The sequence below is a fragment of the Paramisgurnus dabryanus genome, chromosome 24 (assembly GCF_030506205.2).
Source record: "Paramisgurnus dabryanus chromosome 24, PD_genome_1.1, whole genome shotgun sequence".
NCBI classification, from domain to species: domain Eukaryota; kingdom Metazoa; phylum Chordata; class Actinopteri; order Cypriniformes; family Cobitidae; genus Paramisgurnus; species Paramisgurnus dabryanus.
In genome coordinates, this window is record NC_133360.1 from 13,964,117 (window position 1) to 13,970,560 (window position 6,444).

Consider the following 6,444-nt stretch of genomic DNA (forward strand, 5'->3'; position numbering starts at 1 on the left):
CTTTGATTAGTGATTGTGAAGGAGTCTGTTACGATAGGGCTCGATGAGATTTGGGGGTGTCGGCTTTGAAAAGTTGCTGGAGCTGGCTTCTGCGGAGACAGGAAAGTGGATTTTGGGTGATGATGGGTTTATGTGGTGCATTGTGATCTTGTGTATCTGTTTGTGTTTGGTGAGCTTCTTTGATGAAAGCAAGGTCCGCCCTGATGTAATTTTTAAAGCTTCCAAAGACCAGCGGCCCTAGGGTTTGAATTTTGGAATCTGAGAGTCCATTTTGGGCGGCTGTCGTGGCTGCTCCAATTTTGAAGGAATGACTTGAAAAATTATGGGGGAGAAGCCGCATATTAGCAAAACTTGTTTTAGGTGCTTCTGAAACCAAGAAACGGGTTACTGGACGGTTGAATTATCCTCCAAAAAGTAGGAAGAGGATTTGATCTGGGGGCAACGGTAGAAGGTGTAGGCTTTGAGAACTTTGTAAGGTTGGGTGGGAGTTTGAATGTTCAAAATATATACAGTATATGGTGTCCTTTCCTAATTTGATCTGTCTTGATGTGTTTGGTAAAAAATGATATGGTCTTGTTGTCTATTATAGCTAGATCGGAGACTATTGGGTGTCGGTTTGGGTCAAAGGTGGCTGAAGTGGTGAATTCTGAACAATGGAGGAAACCAAAGAAGGCTAACACGAACATGGCGTCTAGGGTTCGGGCAGTATGTGCTGAGGAGTAGCCTTTGCGGAGTGTAGCTAGACATTTTGACTGTTATGTGTTAGGTAACAAGCTAAATAATAATATAAATAATATAAGGTTGGATTTGGTTACTTACACACCCAAATCGAGAAAAACTTAATATGAAGAAATTTACTTCCATGCCTCCAAAACACGCTTTGTTCAATATCTTAACCAAAACACATCAAAACTTTCACAGGAGATCATCTGACAGTAAGAGAAAAAAAACAAAAGCACAGATTGCTTGGCCCTGTATGAATATGTAAAGTAACCATGTTACAATTAACCCAGCAATCGTTTGTGCCCGCTCACACCTAAAATGACATACAGTATCTTACCCAAGGTTCCAGGCAGTCTGTGTCCACAATGCAATGCCAGGTGTTCCTTCCTCTCTAAGGCTAAGGTCTACATCAGGGACACCCCAAGGGGTACACGAGCTGCCACCACGGGGTGCACGAATGTAATGGCGGTCTGGTTCTTTAAGTGGGATTTTTCCATACAATAAATGAATAAAAAACATGAACAGTAAACATTTCCTTTGTAATATATATATATATATATATATATATATATATATATATATATATATATATATATATATATATATATATATATATATATATATATATATATATATATGCAGTGCATATAATTTGCAAGTGCAAATAAAAAATTATTTGATTAATTAATTTGTGATCGCTTCAGTCCCCTATAAAAACTCTTTAGAAAAGGCGGCATGCTGCTTCAAGTTTCGGTTCCTCCCCTGATCTGAGTCAGCATGGATTTAGCGCGTTTTTCAAGCCGCAGGGGGGCCGAGCTGGTGGCTTTTCTGACCCGCCGTGCAGTCAGCTCAGGTTGACATGTGAAATAATATGATATGAATGACGGACCTCTTAAATCTACGAGTCAGTCAATCGCGGTGCGAAAATGCCACCACATGACCTAACGGCGGCAACCCACTGCAGGGTGGCCTGACTGCCAGGGGCGCTGCTAAGGATTTTGGGCCCCATGAAAAGAATCTTGACAGGGCCCCCAACACAGCTGAGACTTTTTTCATATTAATTTACATAAAATCATGCGCTTTTATGGTATTTTGACTACCAATGGGGTGATAAAAATTTTACTTGTTTTAAGTGTTTAAGAAAATAAGAAATATTATTTCACAAATTTTTTCACCCCATTGGCAGATCATTTTGCTTGTTTTGAGGACAATTTCACTTAAATTGTATATTAATTTGTCTTAAAACTAGACTCATTTACTTAGGTCATTTTGCTCATCAAGAAAAAGCATCTTAATTTAAGAATTTTTAGATATTTCTACTGAAAACAAGACAAAAATACTAAGTAAGAAAGTAAATTTTTGCAGTGTTGAACGTTTAACTAAAACTGTGTATTGTTATTTTTTCCAGCGTTTTCTTGACCTAACATGGGGAGAAAATTGAGTTCCCTTATCATGCACTTTTAACACTAGAACGGCCACCGGCAGTCATTTTAACCGTAACATTTAAACTTATTGCAAAAAAATTTTTTCCAAAAAATTATTAGTATTTTTTTCCTGTTTCAGTAAAATATGAAACAATTCTTAAATTAAGATGTTTTTTCTTGAGCAAAACGACCCAAGAAAATAAGTCTAGTTTTTAGACCAAAAATATTACATTTAAGGGATTTTGTGCATATGTAAGATGCCACCCATCGGCCCAACGAAGGTATCCAATGGCGTGGTGAAGGGATCACGTGTACTTTCCTTCCGTAGCGCTTCTAGAAGAATAATTCCATTTATTTAATTTGTTTCTTTGACCTCTTTGGTTAAATTATAATCTGACTCCAATTTATTAGTTACCAATATTATTCTGATGCTGATCATAATTTATATAATTATTATTAGTATATTTATTTAGAATTAATTATATTCACATAGGGAATAAGGTGTAATTCTGAAGGTGCTAAGGCAGTTTCATACAGCTGGGCATAGAGGCATTCTCCTTCTAACTCAAGTTAAAGTTAGAGGTTTCTCCAAAACACATTGAAAATAAGAGGATCCATCTATGTTTAGGTTGAGGCAATTCTCCATCCAACCTTAAACGGGGAGGTAATTACTCCAGTAATATTTCAATAGAGGCAATTCTCCTAATCTATGTCCCCTCCAGTATATTTATCTTAAACCCTGAAAATATAATAAAAGACTTGACAAGTTTTGAAATGAATAGATGTTAACAATTTATTTTGCCAGGCAGGTTACACTTAAATCAATAATTTGGTTATTCAAATCCAAAAATATATCAAAACTTTCACTAAAAGATCAGCATAGAAGAATGAACAGTAAACATAATACAAAGCATACCTGGCAATTAAAGACACACAAAGTGGTCTAGGAAGATTCTTGTTAAATATTTCTTCCATGATGTTTTAATACACACACAAAGTGTGTGAGCTCCTGGTTACAGGATGCCTCCATAAGGTTTGAATACACACAGAGTGTGGGAGCTTCTGGGTACAGAATGGCTCCCAGAATGTTTTACCAGGCCACCTTTTATACACAGCTTGAGAAAACTACCAAAATCTAGTTTGACCTGTGCCAAGTGATACTAAAGAACACCTGGTCAAACTAGCCAGGAGTATCTTGGCAACTGGTCAAACTAGCCAGAAATATCAAGGCAAAACCCCACCTCTACAAGAAATGCATCTTCTATCCAAAGTTCTAAAACCTTAATCTATCTTATCTTAGACTTATAGAAATGAGACCTTTTCACTCATCGCACCATGACCTTTAAAATAATACTAAACATTAATATAAAATTACAACCTTAGAACCACATAATATGTATACATTACATCATATATTTCAGCAGATACTCAATGATATGAGCCTAAAGGCTAACAGTGCCAAAGCCTTTGTGATGAAGAGATTAGGAGAACAGAGAGTTGCATATCTGTAAACAGTTTCACCTAAGAGTCAAATTTGGGTTAGCAACACCACCTTTTTTTGATTGTTTTATAGTGTCTCTTCATAAATAAACTTAAAGTTGATTATTTAACATCCAGTATTACACATAAAACAAGCAAAAAAAATCTGCTAATGGGGTAAGCAAATGTTCAAGATTTTTTTGCTTACCCCATTGGCAGATTTTCTTGCTTGTTTTATGCACAAAATCACTTAAATTTTATATTTTTGGTCTAAAAAATAGATTAATTTTCTTGGGTCGTTTTGCTTATCATGAAAAAGCATCTTTATTCAAAAAAAGTTAGATATTTTTACTGAAAACAAGACAAAACTACTAAGAATTTTTTTCTTGAAAATCATTTTTTGTAGTGTGGTAATTATCTTTAACACTAGAACAAACAAGGCGTCATTTTGACCGTTTTGAAATTTGCATAGTCAATAACTTTGTCTAAATAAATCATAAAGCCTTGCTGCTCCCTGACTTTTTGGCTTTATCTAACAAATATGCAGCGCAAAGGAGAAGCAGAGAGAGACAGACGCAGCGAGATGCTGCAAAATCACAGAAATATTCGCCAAGAAGGGAGCAGCAGGTCAGTCAAGTTACCATTAAAAGCACACATCTATATTCAATTCAATTCAATTTCATTTATATAGCGCTTTTCACAAAAGTCAATTGTTTCAAAGCAGCTTTACATAAATAGAAGCAGTGAAAAGCACAGAAAAACGACAGATAGCACAACAAAATACATGATAGCATAAGCAGTTAAATTTGCTGGGGCTATCACTCAATATTATAAACGAACGTATTACTAAAGTAACGTCTAGAAGAGGAAGCTAAGTAAAGCCCAAAAAGGCTGCCTCCCCGGGGTGAAAAACCCCCTAGGAGAAAAAAAACCCTGTGCTTTTATCCGAGGAAAAATAAGTCCTAGGAGGGAAAAACCCTTGGGAGAACGGATAAGGAGATTTAGCGGAGATTAAGCGGGTTCTGCCGGTGATCGTGTACAGTTGTTGTTCTGAACGCATTAGGCAGATAATTTCATGCAGCGAAACACCGGGTGATTGTGAAGGTTATTCTTTTATAAAACTTGGTTTTTGTGGAAAAACTGGATCAAAAGTGCAAATCAAGCTTTTTATGGCCATTTCACCTTATATTTGCAGTTCTTTATAATAACTTTTTTTTATCTAATAATATAAGTAAAGTATAGATTATTAAATATGTTTGTTTCATTTAAAATATTAATATTTCAACATTTGAACTCCTTCCTTTTAAAAAGTGTATGCCACCTGTGTATTTGTCTGTGTTATGGTAGTATACATTGTATATTCCTAGTAAGTTTTTGAGGGTTCACCTACAGTATAGACATAGGGGCTGTTTCCCAGACAGGGCTTAGGTCTAGTTCAAGACTAAAATGCCTGTTTGAGTTTTAGTTCTTAACTAAACGTAGCTTGCACTAACATAAAATCCATTAGTCACATTGTTTTGTCTCAAGATGCACACCTGTAATATTTTTGCAAGGTACACTTGTAAAAACTACATAAGAATCCTAATATAACTAAGGCCTAGTCCTGGATTAATCTGAACCCTGTCCTGAAAACCAAATCATACTGCAACTTGACAACTCAGTATTAAGGTAGATCACTTGTTGGTCAGTCCCCTTTTCTATATTTTAGATCTGTATAAATTTGTTCCCAGATTAACACAGTGGCTATATCAATTAATAATATTAACCTATAAGATAAATGACAATAAAACAGTAAAAACAGTAAAATAATGTGTTTGTACTGGAAACGTGTGTGGTGTATTTGCCATGTGAATAATGAATCAGGAAGTCTTCATTGTAAAAAAAATCTCCATTCCCAACTGAAAATTTTCTAGTCCCATACATGAAACAAAGGGAAAACATTGGAATAGTGGATTGCAATAAGGTTAGTAGCAGTGATGGGCAGTAACGCGTTAGAAGTAACGCATTACTGTAATCCGATTACTTTTTTCAAGTAACGAGTAAAGTAAGGGATTACAATTGCAAAAACAGTAATTAGATTACTGTTACTTCCCCGTAAGCAGGCTGCGTTACTGTGTTACATAACCTTGATTTTGTTTCGTGAGACTTGTGTCATGACGTGAGTCGAGTGACAATGACGTATGAGCGCCGCGCCGTCAGTCAGTGTAGTGATGATGAACGAGAAGAGACAACATGGAGCGCGGAAGAGATCAAGACCATGCAGCATTTAATGCTTGGAAATACCGACATTACTTTGAGTTTGACTCGTTAAAAGGCGACAAAAACATCAGCGTCCGCTGTACACTCTGCGTTGGAGTAAAACTTTTATCCACAGCGAAAATATCCACCTCAAATCTGAGCAAACACCTAGCAAGCCGGCACAGGAATGTGAAACTTACTGAAAACAACACTGAACCCCCCCGCTGAAATGACTGCTGCGGCTACATCCAGTTCCACCGGGCGACCCTCTGTCGGGGCATCTCCTGCTAAACAGGTGAAAATAGACTTAAAAGCGAGTTTGACAGCACTTAGTGCCAGTGAACTGAATAAGCTCGTCGCTGGCTATATTGTTGAGGACATGCTTCCAATTTCCACTGTTGACTCTGAATCGTTCCGACGCATTGTAGAAAAAATACCGACCAAACACGGTGTCAAGCTGCCACAGAGAAAGTCATTTGCAGGATACCTTGAGAGGGAATATGACATAATGGACGCTAATTTGAAGGCTGCACTTGGAGATGTAGACTTTGTTTCAACCACGGCAGACATCTGGATGGTA